Source organism: Sinocyclocheilus rhinocerous, unplaced genomic scaffold (assembly GCF_001515625.1).
Source record: "Sinocyclocheilus rhinocerous isolate Xijiao unplaced genomic scaffold, SAMN03320098_v1.1 scaffold1893, whole genome shotgun sequence".
In the NCBI taxonomy this organism is placed as follows: domain Eukaryota; kingdom Metazoa; phylum Chordata; class Actinopteri; order Cypriniformes; family Cyprinidae; genus Sinocyclocheilus; species Sinocyclocheilus rhinocerous.
In genome coordinates, this window is record NW_015654502.1 from 17,445 (window position 1) to 41,927 (window position 24,483).

A 24,483-nucleotide genomic window follows, 5' to 3' on the forward strand; every position below is an offset into this window, starting at 1 on the left:
TTTTTTTTTTTTACTTAGTCACCATGAAATCAGAATTGACCATGCTTATTTTTTAAGGAACACTGCAGTATTTATTAGGGTTGGGCCGATAGACGATGCCATCGTCCATCGCCGATGTTAAGCTGACATCGTGATTTCGTTATTTGTTTCACACTTCGGGCACACCCCTAACCCCCGCCCCGCCCCCCGATGTCATCGTCCATCACGATGTTTCACTGTAGACTTTGTCCGATGCCAATTTGGTAGACATCGCCCAACCCTAGTATTTATTATAAATGATTTATCTGTGCACATAATTTTTTTTTAATTCATGTGCCCTCATAATCTTTTATCAAAATAACTTCCCCTCCCTCTTGCTACGACATCTCTTCTCTTCTCTGATAATGTGTTTACCGGCGTGAGGGCGGGACAACCTGTCACTCACATTGCAGCATTAAAAGGAGACTATTCAATCAATTCCCGACTGAACAAAGAATGCCTTCCCTACTTTTTCAAGAAGGCATTCCTGACCTGAAAGCCTATCGCAGCTTCCGTTTCAGGACGACTTTAAAACCAAAGACTGAACGTTTAAAAATCCTAAGAAAATTATATTTGAGTTATTTAGGTATCACAGGAAAGGCGTTTCATAGACTAAAGACTGTGGTAACACAGAAAAAGTCTAACAATTCGGACATGGGAAAAGATCAAACTCAGTAATCTTCCCTTTCATACAACTCTGATCCTTCCTGAGGAGGTTCAATCTGGACCACTTGAACAAAACCCTTCAGACCCCTCAGAAAATGAAATCCAGCACGAAAAAGGAGCAACAGACAAAGTGAGCAGGATACTTTTCATTTTAGATATGAGGGCTTCTATTCAAAGGGCGAGGAGAGAATGGGAACATTTGATGTAGAAAGTGCTTTGTGAGCAGAATCATGCACTCACTCCCGAGTCTGACAGCCATGTGTTGATGGCATTTCTGAACGATTACAAAAGGAGCGCTCGGGTCACGTGTCAACCATTCCTTAACAATCATGCACATGCACCCACTATCTACCCACCGTCTCAGCTGTTAAAGCCAGAAAAGCTTTTAGGTAACCTTAATGGAGTTAGGGTTGCACAATATATCTGTACCATATTTGTAATATTAAAGGGGTCATATCATGTTGCTAAAAAGAAAATTATTTTGTGTATTTGGTGTAATGAAATGGGTTTATGTGGTTTAAGGTTAAAAAAACATTGTTTTCCACATACTGTACATTATTGTTTCTTCTCTATGCCCCGTCTTTCTGACATAAAACCATGTCTGCATTTGTGATTGGAGAAATGACAAACAACAAGCGCTACTCTACACTGCTCAAAACTCGAGTTTGAATCGTCAGTGGCAAATTCTATAAATATAAAATTTTATGGGTTTTTTTTGTTCCTGTGGCTCAGTAGTAGAGCATTGTGTTAGCAGCGCAAAGGGTTGTGGGTTTGCACACATACTGGTAAAAAATGTATAGCCTGAATGCACTGTAAGTCGCTTTGGATAAAAGCGTAATATTAGGGTTTTTTAATGCATTGGCTGGTACTGGTATTATTATTTTGATTACTTTTTCCCTCACTTAAAGGGATAGTTCACCCAAAAATGACAGTTTCTGGTCCCCGTTGACTTCTATTGTATTTTTTCCATAATGGGGACCAACAACTGTTTGATTACACACTTCAAAATATATTTTATGTTCAATCGAAGAAAGAAACTCATACAGGTTTGGAACAACTTAAGGGTGAGAAAAAAATGACAGTACTTTCATTTTTGAGTGAACTTTAAAGCTAATCTTTAAAAACACTAATAATTTAATAACACTGGAAAAAAATTTATTAAAATATGTCTTACTAAGTTAATAATGTTGTGATGCCTAGTATTTAAAAATATTAAATTTAATTTTAAATGCATTTTATTTGTTATTTCTTCTTGCACAAAACTGTATAGAGTTTTAATATCACCTGTAACATCAAATTATCCACGCATTGGTATCAGAATTTTAATATTGGTACATCCCTAAAATATAGCAATGTCAAAAATGTTTCACTAAAACACAGTAATCATCTGTTGGCCATTGGCTAAACCTGATTCTTCAATCAAGGCTGAAACGGTCACTAGGATACAGAGTGGGATTAAAGCACTAGCTAATCTGTGATGGTCTTATTTCTTGCGACCTCCAACCCCAAGGCTTGCTGTAGAAAGCCTTTTAAGATCACATTACTTCATATTAGTATACATCCACATTTTGACAGTGATATTCTACATTTTGAGAGAGGCTTTTAGGTTCTTGAATGAACTTGAATGAATCGTGCAATACTGAACACATTTTGCAGCACATTTAAAATGATCTATGACAATGTGGATTTGAGAACCAAAGGGCCTAATCTAATATTCAGAGTGTTTCGTCTAAGATGCTCAAAGTGCGGTGTTGCAGTACTAAAACTGATCTGAAGCGGCAATTCAATCAAAACCTCCAGAGTAATTTCTCCGTAGTTCACATTCAGTACAAATGATAGTGCTTGAGCATCAGAATTGGCTGACAATCTCTAAAAACAATTGGCTAAAAACATCTCAATCCCCACTGCATTCTTCTAGTGGCTGGGTCAGAACTACCTTCACTATTGGAAGAATCCACAATGATCATGCAAAGAACCACACAAATTAATAAGGCTTAAAAACATTACACATAATAGGCAGTGAATGCACGTTTTAGCCCATAAAGAAGAGACACAGCAACACAGGAAGGTCTTTCTTTGTTGAAAGTCCATTATTTCAGGTCTCTGTACACAATCATGATTGCGCAAAATGCAAGGACAGATCAATATGCAAGTGTTGTGCTTGTGAGACCAAATCACAAGTGAAGTTAGTGTTACAGCAGAAGTGTTAACAAAAAGGATTGTCCATCAAATAGATTTTCAGTTTAAGCAGACATGGAAATGGTAGTATGACACTAATCTAATGCTCAATTTTTAATTCTTAATGAGCAACTAACTTGAATGAAATGTTACGCCTTTTCCAAATGAAGCTAAATACACCAATGAAATAAATACATAAATATAAAAATTGAATAAAATAAAAATAGATAAATATAAAAATAACATAAAATAAACATTTTCATTCATTTTACCAGAAATGTCAACTTTTAAAAAGTCTATGAGTCTAGTCAACTTCAGGGCTCAAAAACAAAACAAAAAATTACAGTAGTGATATCTAGAACCCAGTCAAAACCCCAAGGAAAGATCAAGTTATGTATAATCAAATTATACATTTGGCTGAAGTAACTGCCAGGCCATGGGGCTACAGACGGGCTCTATTCACAAAAACCTAAACAGAATCACTTATAAATAACCAAATTTACTTTTGCGAGGAATCATTTTAATTTTGACACAATAAATAACACATTATTCCTGTTTAAAATCAAACGATTAGGCTATAAAGGTCGTCTCTAACTATACATTAGTGTTTTTATCTCATTTGACACGCACATATCAGGGTTTGACAGACCAAGCAGACGGATGTCACTGACAGCTCGGCTGTCGTCCCATACAGTTCAATTCAAAGGTTGGCACGTGCCAAGTCCGCATCATTTCCCCCCAGTCAAAACATACGAGACGTAAGACCAGTTTTTAAATACTCAAAAACTTAAGGTGGACTAAAACAAGGAAAAGGGTTGTTTAGGTTCTCGCCGAAGGAAAGTAGATTGAGATGCTGCTGGATGTTAACGCAAATACATTGTAACGCTGCAACACTTTTGGGTTATGTGTAAAGAAACGTACCTTGTGCAGTAGATCCGTCACGATAGACGATGAGTGTGTTACATAAGAACTCTTTGTAATCGAGGAACAAAGCACAGTCGTGCCATTCGCTTAAGCTGTTCCATTCACCGCTTTAAAATGCGACACTCTGAACGTCTCGACGCTGCGCTCACCACAACTGTATCACATCGAAGCGCGTCGCCTTCACGGGGTTGCCAGATGCCCGTTATATCGCCACAACTCCACATGTCTCAGTTCACTGTCTCAAACAAGCACGACCTGATTTTGATGGATTGTAAAGTTGCGCAATTGCATTAGATGATTATTTTAACTATATTGTTTTAAATATAAGTTATTGCGTGGAAATCTCCACTGACCGAATCATAAACAACGGTCTTTCGTGAGGAGGTTTTATGTCACACAAGGCAACACGATTTTAATAGCAACATTCCGATTGGTCCAGAGGCTATTTGACGATTTTGTTTCGACGTAATGCTATTGGTCCATACGCGCAGTGGGCTTTAACCCCGCCCTCTTTGGTTGTGTTTTGCAAGAGAGCACCGTGGTGCTACAGGGTTCTTAAAGGGAAAGCGCATCGTACTGTTGGCTGAGAAACTAAAGAGTGCGGCTTACTTAATTTTACTTTTTTTCTGGAACAAATATCTCTGATATGATCAAAGTAAAATATTAAACAAATAAAATAATTTGAAAAAATATATTTTATTTTAGAATTAAATCTAATGAAATGTTCAATATTTTCACATTTTTCGAATATACAAATATATAGTTTGAACTGAATGTTAGAACTTTGACTCATTGATACATTTTATCTGATGAATTAATGTTCATTATTAACTGTGATCTCCCTGAGTGCATGACATTAATGTGATTTGGTATTTCTGAGCAAGTTTACAAGTTCCAAGGAAGTCCGAAGAATAAGTTGAATTTGACAGCCATTATTGCACTAATAGACCATGACATGAAAACAGAGCACTCAGCTGCTCCAGAGCCAAGATATTTTGAGGCCCTGAAAGCTCCCATCACCATAGTTTCTCAGCCCATGTTTCATGTTTCTTACTAATGCTGTGTTTGACCACTAGAGATGTGGAGCTGACATTCTTCAAATAACAGATTTATTCACCACACCTTTGTGCCACTAATCTTGAATACAGAATTTTTAAGTGCATGTAGAAAAATAAATAGCTACAACATAGGGAATTATTATATTATATTATATTATATTATATTATATTATATTATGTATTAAAACAATCATTCATTATGGTCAGATCTCTTTGAACAGAAGCAATACAGAATTTTTAAGTGCATGTAGAAAAATAAATAGCTACAACATAGGGAATTATTATATTATATTATATTATATTATATTATATATTAAAACAATCATTCATTATGGTCAGATCTCTTTGAACAGAAGCTCTTCAAATGGAGATTTAATTATGAATTAATTATGATTTTTCTATATGTTCACTTCAGTAGGAAGCTCTTAATAGTTAATAGGAAGCTCGTTTTTCATGGTCTCTAGCTCCGGCTATTCAAATATCATCTGTGAAAGATGACAAAAATATGACCGACTATGTAATGACTAACAAGCAGGTGGGTCAGACATGGCATCTTTAACAATATGTCCCCGGAGAGTGGAATGGATGGTGCTGAGAAAGCACACCAAAGTGTGGGAACAGATGGGTCCTGAGAGAATGGCAGGAAATCACAGCCTGTGTGGTGCAACATGGTGTGTCACCGTATGGGCCTGTTCAAATCGGCAGTAGGACAGGCACCCCCGAGTGTGCTCTCTTCCTATATGGCCTCTGTGCAGTTTGCTTCATGTGACTGCTTGCATAAACACTCACTGCATCCTAAACATATACAGCAATGACGGACTGAAACTACGCATTAGGGAAAGGCACAGAACCACTGAATGTTCTGTTTTGACTTATACAAGTTATGGGATGAGTTTAAAATGATTTATTATTTAATTAATTAAATGATTTTTATATTAATTGTTATATAAATAATTTTCTGTGGTTATCGACAGCATGCTACAGAAGCAGGGATTCTCGTTTGTTGGTAAACAAAGATTTTTGGTTCACATTGACTTGCATTATATATTTTGACCATTCACAGGAAGTCTGTACCAACATTCTTCAGAATATCTCCTTTTATGTTCCACAGAAGAAAGAGAGTGATACAGGTTTGAAGCAACATAAAGGTGAGTAAATGATGATACAGTTTTGTTATTTTTCGGTAGACTATCCTTTTAGGAATAATGTATTAATTTAAATACTTTAAAGTCATCTTAAAAGTTAAGGGGGAAAAAATGTTAACCTAAAAGTGAAAATTGTGTCATTTTCTAACCCACTGTCATGTTGTACCAAACCTGTATGACTTTCTTTCTTCAGTGTTGTTTTGGACCCCATTATCTTTCAGTGTATGTGTAAATCATTCAAAACATTCTTTAAAATATCTTGTTTTCCACAGAAGAAAAATAATGTTTTCATGACTTAATGGTAACATTATTAAAATGTTCTTAGAACATATTTTTGTTAGCTGGGCTATCCTTTTAAGCTGCATTTCTAGAACCTCAAAATAATCCTTAAAAAGCTTTGGGCTCTATTTAAATTTTTCTATTTGACCATAAAATCTAAATTACTGTGCTACCTGTTGTCAGAGAAACAAAAACACTTACTGCGCCTTAAGAAGATGAATCATATCACCGCACAGCTCTTCTGTCAGGTCTGATCTTACCAGAAATGGTTAGAATCCACAATCCCATGGAGATCCTCAGTCATACCAGTGAACATGTTAGAAAACACAAGCACACAAACTTATTCTTAATTAAAACCATTCAGTTGCCTACTGACTTGTCCAAAAAAGGTTTGATGCAATAATGAAGCTGGTTGGCTCTCATTTACCAAAAAGCATTGAAAGAAAACGATCATGTGTCTGCAGACAGTTAGCTTCAGGTTAGAGTCGATACTTTATTGGAAACACATGTTTCAAGAAACCACAAAATTCAAAGTATTTGGAATTATTTGGAAGGACACGGTGTAAAAAGTTAGAATACAAAAGACTTTGATTATTTGTGATGTGCCCTGTAATGTCTGCAACAAAAGATGGATGTCTGGATGAATGTGCATGCGTGAGCTCTCTGTCCTCGTCCTCTTCTCCTGCAATCAAATTCTTAATCAGTCACACAGTGTCTGGCTTGATTAGGTAAAAGCCTTCAAGCTCTGCCAATAACAGAAGATTGGGGGACAAAGGGGAGGGTGATGAAGTGCTTGGCCCAGATAACTCGCCTGTTCATACTCAAGGGTACCCACAAAAAAAAAAAAAAAAACATCAATTGTTTGATTAAACTATAAGACAGCCAAATGTACCTTGACAGCAGAACGTCATAGCAATTGTGCTTGTTGACCATGAGCATTAACTCTTCTGTGAAGGCTTTCCAGTAGATGCTGGATCATGGATGCTGGGAGTTGCTCCCATTTAGACACAAGAGTATCTTTGAGGTCAGGCTCTGATGACAGGCGACGGGGTCTGGCTGACAGTCTGCATTTCAATTCATCCAAGAAGTGTGTTATGGGGTTCAGGTTGGCGTTTTGTAAACACTAGTCAAGTTCTTCCATACCAGACTCAGCAAACCAGGGTCCGCAACTGGTTCTGTGCCATTTATATTTAGAATGAAAATGTTTGCTAAACAAAAATACAATATTATGTTAGCTTCAACCAAAGATAAAGTTAAGAAGTTAAGTAAATGTTCATTATTTCTGCCACTTTAAAATGTATAGTAAAATTGAAATGTAATGTATAAGCTTATGAATATATACATTAATAATGGTGGTTTTAATGGTTTTAATGCAATGTATGCGTCATACTGTAAGTATAAGCACTTTCAAAAGTTTCAAAAATTCAAAAAAGTTTTATTTTTAATGTTTTTGAAAGAAGTCTTTCACCAAGGCTGCATTTATTTGATAAAAATACTATGTAATATTGTGAAATATTATTACAATTTAAAAGAACTGTTTTCTTTTTGAATTTATTTTAAAATGTAATACTCCAGTCTCAGTGTCACATGATCCTCAAATCATTGCTGATTTGGTGCTCAAGGAACATTTCTTATTTTTATCAATGTTGAAAACCATTGTTGTAGCAATGTGTTGTAGCATAATATGTTTGTAGAAACTGTGATCCTTTTTTTCAGGATCATATGATGAATAGAAAGTTCAAAAGAACAGCATTTATTTGACAAAAAAATTTTTTTTGACATTATAAATGCCTTTACTATCAATTTAATAAATAAAATAAAAATAAAATCTTACAACCCTCATACTTTTGAACAGTAGTGCTTATAAAAACATTAATAAATGTATTCAATATAGGCAAGGCTTAATATGCAACACTCTTGTTTTATACATATATACCTTTGGCCATGTAGTGTAGCACTTTCTGCAGAAGCCAAAGAAAGATTAATGTGTCGCCTTGCTGCTAGATGCTGTTCCATAACGGTTTTTAAAGTACTACTCTAGTTTATTAAAAAATTGCTGCATATAGCCCTCTAACACAATTTAGCAGTGGGTCCAGCTGGCCTGACTGTAAACAAGTCTACAGTTTGTGTATAACTCCATGGCAAATGTTAAATGCACTGAATTAGCAGGCTTGTCCCCGCAGTTTAACTGAGGTGAATCTGCTTGGCAGGGTGCCTGGTCTGATTTTTGACTAAGCTGATTTTCATTGCCCACTGTTTAGGGTTTTGATCCTGAGGCAGATGGTACATCTAGTGAGATTTAGAGGTAAAGCAACATCCGTAATTTAGTGATACACTGTTCTCAATAAAAACCAACAAGATTATGTTGCACATGTCCTTTGTAAGAGCTCTTAATTGCATGAGCGGTATAAAGTTTCTTAAGTAAAAGATACTGCTTACATGGATGCTGTGTCATCATCAGGGCTTACTTACATGCTTTCACAGCTGGAATGATTTAGTCAGGGTCATTAGGTGGGATTGCACAGTAAAATAAGAAAAAAAGAGAAGTTGTTGAGAAAAAGTTGGTTTAAAAAACAAGGCAATGTGATGACATTTTTGGATTCCTGTAGCTTAAACAGAGCATGGCACTAGCAATGCCAATTGGTCATAGGTTTAATTCCCAGGTAACAGAGGTCTTAGTAAAAGTACACTACAAGTATTAAGCAGCACAACTGTTTCAGTATTGATAATAATAATAATAAATGTTTCTTGAGCAGCAAATATGCATATTAGAATGATTACTGAAGGATCATGTGACACTGAAGACTGGAGTAATGACTGCTGAAAATTCAGCTTTGCCATCACAGGAATAAATTACACTTTAAAACATATTAAGATAGAAAATAGTTATTTTAAATGGTAATAATATTTCAAAATATTACTGTTTTTACTGTATTTCTGATCAAATATATGCAGCCTTGGTGAAAATAAATTAAAATACAGTTGTTAGAAGATAGTTGATGCTTAACTCATTAACTACATTGTGTAAGACGATCCTCAACAGATTGCAAATTAATTTGCAGATGTTTCAGATCAAAAAGTCAAAATTCTTTTAAAATTCTCCCATTGACAGCAACTGTATAATTTCCACTGTGCAACTGCAAAGATATTAAAAGCAATAGTTCAACACAGGCACAAACAGTGCTCAATGCTTAACACAAACGTCAATCATGGTGACAAGCACAAACACGGAATGATCTCTTAACATCACTATACAACAAATAACTAAGAATGAGGACAAAAACATCAGCAAGCAACAACCAGATAATCAATTTATGCTACAATGCATGCTGGGAGCTCACAAATCTGCATTGTTTGCTTGGATAACTAGATGGAACAACAAACAGGGGAATATTGTTAGTCTAGCATGTGTTTTTATGTAGATTCTCATTTAGCCTATTTTTTTACAGAGTGTAAAAAAGTCTTGTCCTTCCTAATTTACCGCTCTACAGCATCTAGCTTTCTGATGCCTTTAAGGGTTTTAGTCTTTAACAGGGGCAGCAGCAGAGACTGGACTCTCTATGTGGGGGGTTAGCGGGACAGCGCATGCCGGACACGGCTGCAGGAAATGGCTGTATCCGGCCCATACAGTCAACTATGTTTGCAAAGGAGAAGAAAATTGGTCCTTCATTTGTTTAACATTCAGTCAGGCAGAAAAGTGAACAAATAGCCCCACCGAGGTCACTTCCACTACGCACATACAGTATGTTAATGTTTAGCAGGAGCTAATTGGGCTGAAATAAGTTGTCTGACAAAATCATGACCATGAAAAACGACATTTTAGGTGGTAACTACATTGTTCTTCTTCAGCAACACAGATAATAAGATCACAGCATGCAGGAAAGGAAGACGTCGAAGAATGTTACATTATTCAGCTTGTGTGGTAACTCTACCTCAATGCATGACCATATATCTTAAGCAGAGGGCGGTGGAACATATCTGAGGTTCAGGAGACCCGTGGCCTTACCGCTGCATTGTGCATCCCACTGGGTCCTTCTGAAACTGAGAGGGCGTCCTTTCAAGAGACATTCAGATACGGGACCTCTGACCCCCTTATACTTCTGCAGGGTTAGGAGCAGAGAGCATTTCAAAGGCAATAGACCGAAGATTCACAAGAGGAAGGTTTCGTGTTTCCAAAATGGAGAAACATTTGAATCATACCACAGTTCTCAGAAACACTTCTCTGCAAATAAGCTCTGTTTCTGAGTCACAGGCTAATTATTTTCAGTTATAAGGTGTACTGTGTGTGTGTGTGTGTGTGTGTGTGTTCATTAGTTGCTAGCTATTACCCAGCAAACACAGAACATTTCCGTAATGTTCCCATATGGTTTTCCGTTTAGGTTTTTTGGGGGAAACAAATGTGAACTGGGAAAGTTCTCTGTAGGTTCTTTACTTGTAACCAAAAACTAACCTTCCCCAAATGTTTTGAGAACCAAATATTGTTAGCTGGGTAGTTGTACTTAATGCAAATTGTAAAGAAAATGCTGAAACTGAAAGCTGAGTATGTGTACCTATGGTAATGTCATCATACCTCATTTGCTAAGCAGCCCTTTCTCATGTCATATCTTTGAAATGAATAGTGGTTTTGCAAAACTTCCGTTGCTGGTACAACATCTGCTAATATAGGCTAAAGATATTCAAGCTATTAGTAAACAAGCTAAAGTGCTGTTTCTATTGTAACAAAAGTTTCTATTGCTTTTATACAACAGTATAATCAACAAGTTTATGTTGATGGGCGCTTTTCAAACACTGCTTCATTAGGCTTCGAAACACTGACAAACCTTTTGTTTTCAAATCAGTGGTTCGGAGCTTGTGTCGAATTTCGATAGTTCGCCACTAGATGCTGTTGATCTGGTGAAATGATGAATGAGTGTCCAATGGTTTTAACTGATCTTGGTTCAGTTTTATAATTTAGGTTCATTTTTATTTAATAAATTTTAATACTGCATGTATAATATAAAAATAATATTTATCTGCTTCTAACTGACCTAGTTGCCCAATAACACACAACACACAAAACACTACACATTAATAAAATAACACAAATTGTACAAAACCTTCATATGTAATGGTAAGTAATTATTTGTACATTATATTGAATACATATAGCCTACTCTTTCGTGAAAACATTTGCAATTGGTTTTTAAAAGGCTCATACATACTTTAGGCCGAGTTTTCCTTGCATTTACACTGATTTGACCAGCAGGAGTTGCCAGCCTGTGGTGTTTCGAGGCAAGTCGACAATATTGCCAGAAATTAAGTGTCCCCAACTAAACAAGCCAAAGGCGACAGTGGCAAGGAAACAAAACTCCATTGGTGACAAAAATGGGGGGAAAAACCTTGTGAGAAACGCAGTTCTCCTCTGGCCAGAAGAAACTGGCATGGTGTGGTTTAATTCGGTGTGGTGTGGAGCCAGTGCAGTGTTGACAGAACCAGGCTAATATGATCATACTTCCTGGTTCTAGTAAGAACTCTAGCTGCTGCATTTGGACAAGCTGGAGTTTGTTTATTAAGCAGGCAGAGCAACCACTCAATAAAGCATTACAATAATCTAACCTTGAAGTTGTGAATGCATGAATTAACGTTTCTGCATTTGACATTGAGAGCATAGTTCGTAATTTAGATATATTCTAAAGATGGAAAAATGCGGTTTTACAAATGTTAGCAACGTGGCTTTCAAAGGAAAGATTGCTATCAAATAGCACACCTAGGTTTCTAACTGATGAAGAAGAACTGACAGAGCAGCCATCAAGAGTTAGACAGTGTTCTAGGTTTTTACATGCAGACTGTTTTTGGTTAGATAATTAACACCTCTGTTTTTTTTCTCCAGAATTTAGCAGTAGGAAATTACTAGTCATACAGTTTTTTATATCAACTATGCATTCCGTTAGTTTTGCAAATTGGTATGCTTAGCCGTATCTAAGGCCCTCACATTCTTACTGTCCTCAGTTAAAGTTTGGATGCGTGTCTCTAGTTCTGAAATCTTTTCTGTCAGCCTAACTATTTCCCTGCATTTATCACATTTGAATCCCTCGGTGCTGACAGAGAAAGCTACACTAAACATGTGGCAAGCAGTGCAAGTGACAATAACAGAGGAAGAAGCATGGAGTCGTGCATGACTCACCGTGTTTGTTGAATGATTCCGACTTACCACAGTTGTTTGTCATTTTAGCTTTAAAAGCGGTGCTCGCGAGCACCCCCTTTTCGGCTGTGCACCCTCGATGCACACTTCTGTCGAGCCCGCACTGAAGCAAGCTCCGCAGCAGACTTCTACCCGATAGTCAAAACGCCATTACGCCACAAAAATGTGTACTCAGAGGAAGGCCGCAAGGGTTTAGGGTGCGATTTGAGACAGGGCCATTGGTGGTTTTAAATGAATCAAAAGTCACTGAAAATTTATACACAGACTTAAGTTTGTCTGGGACAAAGAGTGATTAAAACAATGAAAAGTCCCAGCAGAACTGTATATTAGAACTCGGGGAGTCAAATTCAAGGACAGCGCTACAGTTGCATAGCTTAAACTAGCTAACAAATAATTTACTTTAATCAGAATGCATGGATACTTTTGAATTGACATTGATGGAGAAAGATGATTTGAAATTACAATAGCAGAAGCATTTACTGTAAACTACACATTTCCATAAAAAGCAGCACAAGCCGTGATAAATTAATCAAAAGTCACTGAAAATTTATACACAGACTTAAGTTTGTCCGGGACAAAGAGTGATTAAAACAATGAAAAGTCCCAGCAGAACTGTATATTAGAACTCGGGGAATCAAATTCAAGGACAGCGCTACAGTTGCATAGCTTAAACTAGCTAACAAATAATTTACTTTAATCAGAATGCATGGATACTTTTGAATTGACATTGATGGAGAAAGATGATTTGAAATTACAATAGCAGAAGCATTTACTGTAAACTACACATTTCCATAAAAAGCAGCACAAGCCGTGATGAATGGCAGTGCAGAAATAATAAATCAGGGAGGCTGAAAGAGAAACCAACAAAGGATATTCTCTGCGGCCCGCAGTTCATAAAAAGATTTGGTGACCTCAGGTCTGGCAAATAGACTCTCTGCATAGTCAAATGAAGCCTTACTTGTTATAGAGCAAATAAACGCCAAGTCTGATTCATTAAAGTGAGCAGAGCTACATTAATTCAAAGCTTAATACCGCAGCTGGCAGGAGAGCGGCTGTCAGAGCCTCCGAGATATTCTTCATCTCCTTTCTTCTCGCTGCACTGTACATAAACAATGCGCCTCAAACAGCAACCTCGTCATCCACCCACCATCCAGCGCTTGTTTAAACAGCCCTGCTAAGTTGCTGCAGTGATGAAATATAATGGTGTTATATCGGGCACTATTTTATTGTCAAAAAACTCATAAGTCGCCTTGTGACTTTGTTTATGTCCTTCTTTAATACCAGTCGGGTCGTAGTCAGGACAAGGTCTGCTAATCTGACATTTAAAGGGCACTGGGTTCGGTAAAGTTAAGCTCAATCAACAGCATTTTCTGGCAACCTTTCCTGTGTAAAGTTAAATACAATTTTACGCATTTGTTGAAACACAATGCCATAAACCTAAAAAGACTGTTAAAAAAATAGTTTAAAAGCTTTACATCTCAAATAAGTTTTACCTGAATTTTTTTTATATAAAAATATTTATTAATAATGTTTATTAAATAATTAATTTATTTGAATGTATTTGATTTGATGATTTATTGAAACTGGAATATTCCTTTAAAATGCCAGCCAAATATTTGCATATAAGCTTAAATTAAACATAAACCAGGAACTTTTTATGAGCATTATGTAAATGTTATCAGACATGGTTATGGTAACTATTCCCAGTCATATGATTATAGACACTGATACAGATGAATAGTGCAAAGCAGCATACAGCAACGTACACACTCAAGATTTGTACTCCCACCGCTCCTTGCCTAAGCAAATAAAATGGAGCACAAATAAGAATTTTTCTGAAATCTCATGCTGCAAACTCACTATACATTTAGCTAATGAAACAAAACAGATTTGTTCTTTAATAAGATTTGACACTTAATTTTCTTTCTTCCTCAATTTTCGAATTACCAAAGGATTTATGGCTACGGCCGATGCCTGTGCGGCGAAATATGAGACCAATCAAGGGCCGAGACGGTTCTGGAGACTTCGTTAATGTGCAAGGTCAGGCATTCTGCCGGCCAGTATCGAGGACAATAGAACTCTCTCGTCTGGTATGTGCTATAGAATCTGCAGGCTTAGTGTCTGCTGTGTCCACAACCCACAATCCCCTGCTGTGGGTCTGCAGTCCCAGGCTCTGCCACCCAGGGAAAGGGGATTTGCCACTTTGTGTAGAAGCCCATCAGTGCTCTTCTCCAGTGGGCTCTGGTTACACTTTCTCAACGTCATCTGATCTCAGCTGCACAAAACCAGTGGGGTCCTCCGGCTGCTGAGATGACACATGTATAATGCTTAATGCATTAGCTATTATGAATTAACAATGAACAATGATTTACAGCATGCATCAATCAAGGTTAATGTGAATTTCCATAGCAATACATTTTAACCTTTTATGTTGCATAAATTTAGTTAATATATTATTAATTAATTTAAATAATTGATTTAAACACTGAACAATAGTATATTTCTAAATTAAAATTATATTAGATTAATGCTGTTAAAGTGTTGTTCTTTGTTATTTCATAACAAGCACTTCAAATTGCACTTATTTGAACAATTACTGTAAATTATTACCACTTTCTCTGTAGCTCCTTATAGACAGTACTGAGTTAAGATTTTTTTGTTTCTTCTATTTTTCAGATATTTCTCCTGCATGAGAAAAGTAACCTCACAGGTGTTTTTATTAATATTTTGAATTTTTTACATTTTCTGAAATTATTTTTTAAGCTATTTTAGGTGAAACATCTGAGACAAAATTAAGACTTGAATGTAACTGAGACCTCCATTATGTTTCCCAATGAAAGATCAACATCTGAGCATTATTTTTTCCTCTAGACTAATCAAGATATCTGAGTTTTTTTGTTTGTTTGTTACTATTTAACTATTGAAATAGTCACTGAACTACTGAACTATAGTCAACTGTAATTTGAGAGTGTCTACTCTCTAAGGAAAAAAATATGGAAAGGAAATAAATATGAAAGTTCTCAATACAAATCTAGGGCTGAGTTTCTTCAGTGCCATAGCTGAAATGCTTAATTTGAAATGGAACTGGCCCCAAAACTGTCAAGAGAAAATAACTGCAGGCCTGGAATCTGACCTCACTGAAAGAAATGTTTTCCTTTTTTCTGCTTTCTGCCGCCTAAGGGGTCTTTGATGAAAGTTGGCATGGTTTTAATGAGTATGACTGGCAAGCCACACCGCTTCTGTCCATACATATCTCAGTGATGCATGAACACTCATCTGTGTTTGTCTGAGTCTGCATTTTTGAACACAAATCATCAATAAAATGATTTTAAAATGCATTTATATAAATTAAAGGGGTCCTATTATGCTCTTTTACAAAGTCTTGATTTTGTTTTGGCGGTGTACTAGAACAGGCTCTCATACTAGGTTGTTCGAAAAACACATTATTTTTCACATATTTTACATTATTACAACACCTCTCTCCCCATAGTGCAGCTCAACCAGGTCTCGTCCCATTCGTCGATATTTGTGATATCACAAATCCTGGAAAATATGCGTTGTAGTCCAAACGAGTCATTCATTGTAGTTTTTGAAAAGTGATTTCTGTTAAATAAAATATCTCCTTTTGAAGTGGACTGAGCTTTGTAACTTTGCAGATCTTTTTTATGCTCAAACAGCAACATTACAGACTAACTAAAGCTGAAAAAGTGAAAAAGCATAATAGGACCCCTTTAAATAATACATTTTAAAAAGTGCATGATACACTGACCAATATGGTGGTCATCTTGGACTTTTTTCATTAGGAAAAAGCTTGCTTTTGATGATATAATATAATTAATAAATGTAGCAAGAAAAGTGGAAAATCACTCAGCTAATTTCTGGTATGATTATTCATAGAAATTATCATTAACAAGATAAACATTTTCATTTTAAGTTCATTTATATACATTTATTTAATAATAAATAATAAATACATACATTCATTAAAAAGTTTTTTTTTTCTTATGTGCTGTCCAATATAGCAGTTGTCTTGGACTTTAAAAGTGGTAAAATATTACATATTAAAATTATATAAGAATTGATAATACGCCTATATAGACTATAAATATTGTGAGACAAGGGAAGCTCTTGCCAATAATAATAGCCTATTAGTGCTAACCATACTACTACTGACTTAAATATTTTCTAGCTTTTTTTATCACCAAAAAACACACAAACGGGCCAAACAGGCATACAGAGGTAAAAAGAGAGCCAAAGGAGGACGTCTGGGGATTCAGAGGCTTACAGCAGTCATTTATGATGACAGGTTGACCTCACAAGGTTGACAATAAAGGATGAACGCACCTCGTTATTTTTACAGAAGCAGCAGCTGTGACTGCAGCGAGATTCACAGGTCAAAATCTTCCACAGCAACACATAATTAAGTTGGAAAAATCCAGGCGTCGCCACAGTTTTATTGCACTTTGAATATACTCCTTTACTGGCTTTTGGTCTGTGACAGACAGTGCTACTAAAAAGCTATGGAAGGTAATGACATATTAATTTTCAGATTGTAAATTCAGGGAAACTACTAAGAATTTGGACAGCTGCTCTGTTTAAATGCTTTTTTTTTCCATTCTGAGAATCTCTGCAGTTTACCATTAATATCATCCCTTTACTTTCTGTTTAAACAATGGTAGAAATTGCTTTGACGTAATGGAAACGGCATTGTTTATAGCCTATAGGAAAGGCAATTAAGCACTTAGATAAACAGAAAGCACAAATGGCACCTTCTCACATTGATATTATTACATAAATGGACACCCTCAATTGGAGAAGAGAGATCAATACTGTCTGGAAATATCAACATGTGAGTTTGGGCATAATAGCAGTGGTGAAAGGTGCTTACTTATCTGAAATCCATATTTCCATCTTTCCATTGACGTTAAGCCTGAGATGGCACCAGAAAAGGGAAATGCTCATTGAAAACAAATGACAACACAAAGCAAATGTGGAAAGTGGGGATGCTGCAATATATCTAAATATTTGAACTTCTGTGCCAGATCAAACTGAAGCCAGATGCCCGCTGGAAATGACCAAGTGTTCGAGGTTATTCCCTGAGATGATCATATCTGCTTCTAATTTAGTGCAGTCATTTTGGGAGTTTTTAAAAATGAATTCAGTACATTCAAGCAAGGTAGACCTTAAAAAGACAATATTTCAAGTACAAGTGAGTTTCCATTTTAACCGTCTTCTGTCAGAACCAGGTTTGTGTTTCCTGCAGGAATATTCAGCTTAAGATGCTTTGGAGCATTGAAACCAGCTACTATGTTCAGTCAATTTAGGCTGTTTACTAGTCAATTTCCATTCATGAGCCTCTTTTAGATAGTTGCTGCAGAATAAACTTAAATGCCTAATAAAACAAAAAATGGAGGCAGAACAGGATGTGTATTAATACCTTTTCTTATTGAAAATGCACATTTGACCTCAATCATGACAGCTGCTTAAGAAGGATTTTTAATCCCCTTTTAACGAGTTATTTCACCCAAAAATGCAATTCTGTCATCATTGACTCACCCTCATGTTGTTCCAAAACCTGTATGACTTTTCCTTTCATCTGCAGAACAGAAGATATATTTAGATATTCTGAAGACAGTTGGTAAGCAAACCATTTTGGTAGCCATTGACTTCCATTGTATGGACAAAAATAAATACATAAATAAATAAATAAACCCACTGAGACATTTCTTAAAATATCTTCAACAGAATAAAGAAAGTCATACAGATTTGGAATGACAAAAGTAAATGATGACAAGAGTTTTCATTTTTGGGTGAACTGTCCCTTTAAGGGTTTACGTATTGGTTGCAATAAAATCTGTAGACACTACTATATTCCACTGGGACTGTTGGATAGTTAAACAAGAAAACACATACCTTTGACTCTGCACATGTGAATGAGCATCTGTGTTCAGTTTTGACTAAAAATATGCAAAGAAGAAGTATTTCAAAATGAGTGTGGGAACCGGTAACCTTGTTGTTTTTTAGTGGCCTGTGAGCAGTTTCTGATGAGGTAAAGAGTGCTTTGAGAAGAAGAACATCACAGTGAGACTACATCACTGTCCCAGTGGCAGAACACCGCTGCTCTCTGACAGCTTCAGAATAGCGAGAACAACATACCCCGTGGGAAGAAGAAGATAGCATATACAAACAGTGCTGGCTTTACCAACCTTTTTAAAGACACAGCTGAAAACATTTGAGCCCCATAGCAATGCAATTTAATTGAAAGCTTTCTGAGAGGTGATGTCAAAAACCAGGGAGAAAGATGTGATAGCAGTTAATTTAATCACCAACAACATATTTTAGCAGCAGCATGGGGATTATCAAAGATTTGCCAGTGTTTATAATATAACGTTCTATTGAGTGTGTTGAGGCTAAATGAATGGTAACTGACCCTTGATGGCAATGTGCCTTTTCTGCAAAATATACAGCAAGATTAACTCTTCTTCATTAATTAACAATGAACTGAGGGTCTGTTGTCAATTACAGACACTGCATTCATTTTCCACCATGTTTTCTCTCTGATAATGCCCCCAACTCGAAAACTCAAAGAAAATCCTGAGTTACCCACTCATAATTACAACTTTGCGGTTGCATTCATGAGTCTTAACCTTGTAAATATGCAATACCCAACTCGAAAATACCCTGTTCACATATTCACCCTAGTATTTGAGATTAGTAATCTTGAATACTATTTGGGGTTGAAAGTATGCTAATTGGAACACAGGATATATCATAGAAATGTTAGCAATAGCATTGGCTCTTTTAATTTCAGTCTCCCTAGTTTTTAATCAAGTTACTGCATAATTTAACTTTTTATTTTAATGAAAAGCAGCAGATAAAAATGCTTTGCAATATCACATTGCATTCCAGTCCAAGAATAATATGCAATCAATTTCTACTACTTTATAAATATATTTTACAGAAATTCCAAGTGTAAAAAGAAATGCCCTATTCCTCTGGGATGTTTTAATAAGGCTTGTTTGACTTGGCAACAGCAACAAAGGGGCGGAGCTTAGCAAAGGGCATTAGGGAAATGTAATATCTTAAAAATCCCCAAAATTGTTAAGTTAAGCATATTATACATCTGATAAAACCTATATTTTTTCTAAGACTTCCATTTTAGACAGTCGCCATTCTGTCTTATCCTTCTTATACCATCTGTGCTAAATCTGAAGAGCTGAATGTTGTATGTTCTTTTAAATATCTGAAGAACAATGATTCTTGAGCCTATAAATAGAGGTAAAGCTTAATGCATCACAACGGCGACAATGTGAATTCCACTAAATATGTCCTGCTGAGGCCTTCATTGAAATAATGACTGTACTAAACACATATTATCTGCCTGACATCTTACAATAAATCACTGTTCATTGTCAAAAGCTTCAGTATCAAAGGCTATCTGAGGAGTGAGCTGCACATGACTCGGTCTGGCAGAGGCCTCCTGCTGAGCATCCACTCAGCTACATGTTTATTTTCAGCCTGAAAAAAAACTAAAACGTTCTACCCCCCAGAAAGCTGCTCAGCACTGGTTAGATTTAAGCCCCACTACCCCGTCACTGGGACATTGTGAAAAATTGCTGCGCCTACACCCGTCAAAACAAAGCCCTCAACGATGTGTTGAAGATTTGAAATGCAGCAAATTTGGGCAGAAATCCTTGTAAACCATGGAAAAGGACAAGGGGCTCTCTTATATACTTCACTAGCCTTATTAGTGGCCCTGAGAGCTCTTGGCATAGTATACTTCAATCGCTGCATCATGAAGCCTTGGGTTTGTTGTTGTAGAGCGAGAGGTGAAAGGCAGACATGCATGGGAGAGACTTTCTCACTTTTTGACCTTCCTGAGTTGGAACAAGGACTGTTGTGAAAACCCTCAAAGACAGATTCAGCTGACAGTAACATGGTTACAGTAACAAGGTTTAGTGAACTTATTACATCATTGGAATACTTGATTCTGAATGGTCAATTACAGCAGTGGGTGATGATATATTTTGTAAAATGAACTGTCTAATTTTAATGTTCATTCTGGTGATACTTCGTTCACTCTCTTTTCATACATAACCATGGCACTTTCAAAACAGTAATTGTTACAGTAGTAAAAATGTTCACTAAAATGAAAGCAACTTGATTGCAGATTACTTGGCTAATAGGCCTAATATATAAATAGAGTATTGTTGCAGTGTTGCTAGGTAGATTTTTTATGCTGTAATGCACTATTTCAACACATTACTACTTAAAGTTGGTGTATTTTATTTAATTAGTAAGTAGCTGTGTATTAAATTTGATAATGCAGCCTACAGTTAAGGCCCATTCACACCAATAAATATAATGTTGTAATAATACACTATACGGCTACACTACACGTTACACAATACAGGCCTACCGATTGTTACTCATGGGTTGCCTCCTATTTTGGCTTTTGTTGGCCATAACAGCAGTACTGTAAAAACATCAGTACTATAATAATAACAACACAGGAACAAAACCATTGGAATCACTTTCAGGGTGATTCTTCCAGCTGATGAACGATAAACACATTAATTAGATTATCAAAATCCATTTGACTTTAAAGAACTCAAGCACTTAAAGCAGACTGCAGTTTATAATAGGCATTATATGCATTGGTGTGGATGCCAATACAGTTGTCGTTCTTGGTGTGAATGTGCCAAGTTGGATACTATCAGGATCTCAACAAGTAACAGCTGCCCTTTACATGAAGCCTCTGCAGAGCAAGGTTAATTAGAAGAACAAGGCAGAAGACGTGGGTGGAGGAGAAAGAGAAAAAGAGAGACTGTAGGTTAAAAAACAAAAACACTGGATTTTCTACTAATTCCCCCATGGGATTTAAAGTGAGCCGGGGAGGGAATGGCTATGGATACAACTCCTCATTTATATTAAGTTGCTGGTTGTTTACAGTGAAACTCAATCCTTGATTCTTTTGAATAAAGCTCTGCTTACATAATATAACAGGACAGTATGAGAAAGCTGCTCACAGCAGGAAGAGGACGTGAGGCCGAAGTAACCTGGACCAGCTGGGCCTTCACAGCCATCTAAACAGCATGTGATTCCTCACAATAATGATCAAAGTAAGATTAAAATGAGGAAATTCTTCAGTCTGTCAGCAAAGGTGTTTTAATTGAGGGAAACAGTATTTGTACATACACAATAGAGCAGGGGTCTCCAACTGGTGGGTCACAGGTCTGTTCTAATTGTTAAAGAAATAAGTCACGCAAAAATGAAAATTGACTCACGCTGAGGCCAGCCTGATGAGTTTGTTTCTTTGTCTGAACAGATTTGGAGAATTTTAGCATTATATCACTTGCTCACCAGTGGATCCTCTGCAGTGAATGGGTGCCGTCAGAATGAGTCCAAACAGTTTATAAAAACATCTCAATAATCCACAAGACTCAAGTCCATCAATTAATGTTTTGTGAAGCAAAAAGCTGCGTGTTTATAAGAAACAAAGCCATAATTAATACATTTAAACTGTCAATTTTCGCGCTTTCTCTCCTGATTCAAAAAAGACAACTTTTTCGCAGAAGAAAGCAATATTACGTATATATGGCTTGTTTAAAGTTAATAATGTCTTGATGGATTTATTACAAACATGCAGCTTTTTTTGCTTCATGAGACATTAATTGATGGATTGAAGTTGTGTGGAATACTTGTGGATTAATGTGTTTTTATCAGCTGTTTGTGATGCTACATTTCTCTTTTCCAGTAAGAAAACAAACTCATCTACATCTTGGATGCCCTGAGAGTAACAATAGTTTTAGCAAATTTATTTTTTTATTTTTTTTGGTGAACTATGCAAGCAACAATGCATAATTAGAATAGAATTTTTTCAGTGCTTTTGATTTTTTTGTTTTCTCATCTACATGTTCGGATTAGATGTACATTATGTCCGATGTAAAATCTGGGTACCTGAAGGACAGCCTGTTGAGAAGCAACTGCAATATCTGGGATGTCAAAGGTCAGCTGAACTTGTGAGATAATATTCAAGATTTTACATTTAGGGCCAGTCGATTAGTGATATGGTTCCCAACAATCTGTTGGCGGAGACAAGAAAGCAAACACAGAGTGTAAAAGTGTATTTGAATGGTGTTGAGAACGGAAAAAAAGCGGGCATGGTGTGGGAGGAGCAGTCACTTAGCACTCACATTCATAGCCACCTAACATGCCAAGGTTAGGGGTTAATGTGTTTCCATGGAAACTGAAACACTGGAGCCGTGAGACTGAGGAGAGATTTGCCTTCAATTTCTTTTCTTTTTTTTTACAGACTAGATGAGAGGACAGATGACAGAAAGTGATACAGATCCAGAGGGACACATGATTGCTAAAACATAACGACTAGATGAGGATTTTGCATTGCAAAGCTTTAAGACCAGGGTCATAATCTCATTGCAGTTATGATAACACTTAAACACATAATACATATGTATTCATGCTAGTCTAGTTATTGGGAAGATTTTTAATGTTTTTAAAGAAGCCTCTTCTGCTCACCAAGGCTGCATCTATTTGATCAAAAATACAGTAAAAACGGCAATAATCTGAAATATTACAATTTAAAATAACTGTTTTCTATTTTAACATATTTAAAATGTGAAACATCTGAAACATTAATAGTTGAAAACAGTGGAAACCATTATACATTTTTTCCCAGGATAAATGGAAAGTTGAATGAACAGGGCCTTCATATTCAAGCTGCTTAAAACCTTTAGTGATGCAAGCTGAACAGAGTTGAAGTTTATGTGAATGTGCAGTAATGAGATTCTGTGACACCCAATGAGAATGCACACATATCACTGCTGAATCCAGCAGTCAGGCAGGAATGCATTCTAGCAACATTACAGCGAGTTGATGACCTCTAACAATTAAATGGCTGTCTGTGTGAACGCCCCTTCAGGCAGTAATGCATGGAACCTATCATGGAATGTGGTGAACCCTGCTAAATACTGTAAACCCTACTGTCAAGCTATTATCATTTCAGTGGCGTTTTGTTAATCTTTACATTCCTAAACTGAGAAATACTCGTTTCTGCCAGTTCGGAGAAATTATCATCGTATTTCAGCATTTTGACTGACTAATGTATTGAGCTTGACAAGCTACAATAGATGTATATATTTGCTGTCAGCTATGTAAATAAAATATGTACTAGCTTTAAGTCAGATAGATTGTGTAACAGCAAATGTAAAGCTGAAAGCAAAAAAAACGGACACATGGAGGAATATGTGTTGGCTTTTTGACAGACAGACGCCTGGGGAGGAATGTCACACTAAACCCAATATTGTGTTAAAATAATAATACAATGAATACAATTAAATTAAACTAGTTTTAGCTCATTCCTTCAAAGAAGAAAATAACTCATTTCATAGAAAGTGTAGTCAACTTTATTGGTTGAGGAAGAGTGTTTGACATTTCACCACAGCGAACAGGATCATTGTGATTATATTTAGGGTATTAGGTGTTGAGCAGCAGTAGTACTAATAATCACTTATAATAGCAGTTTTATTTTGTTGATTTAATTAAGCCAAACATCTTACTGATGAAGATGCAGACATCCAGGTTTTATAAGAGATGTTAAATTATAAGAGAGCGCCATCTGCTGGATATTGAGGGCAGTTGAAGATATGAATTTAAAACGGGATCAAAATGTATCAGGCTATTGTAATCTCAACAACAATACTGAAACTGTTACCTATAAAATTAAATCAAGATGAAATACAAAAATAGATAACAAATCCACAAGATCTAACATTAAATTTTCTGATAGAATATATTTGAAATTATTGGACAATCTCTATTTTACATTATACAGAGATCTCTGTTGTCTAATATTATAGTTGATTTGATAATCATTGTTTTAGACTAGATTAGGACTAACATTATATCAAATGATAGATAACAACAACAACAACAACAACAACAAAAGTGAATTCCCTACAGGGGCATTCTTTGTCTTTACATTTAAATCATATGAAAGCTTATTAAATTTGTT

General features: G+C 36.1%; 1 pseudogene; it reads right to left on the minus strand.

The window, feature by feature from the left end:
* LOC107717262 (protein-tyrosine sulfotransferase 1 pseudogene) overlaps positions 1-6,910 on the minus strand; it is a 15,617-nt pseudogene extending 8,707 nt beyond the window's left edge.
* Positions 6,911-24,483: the final 17,573 nt, after the last annotated feature.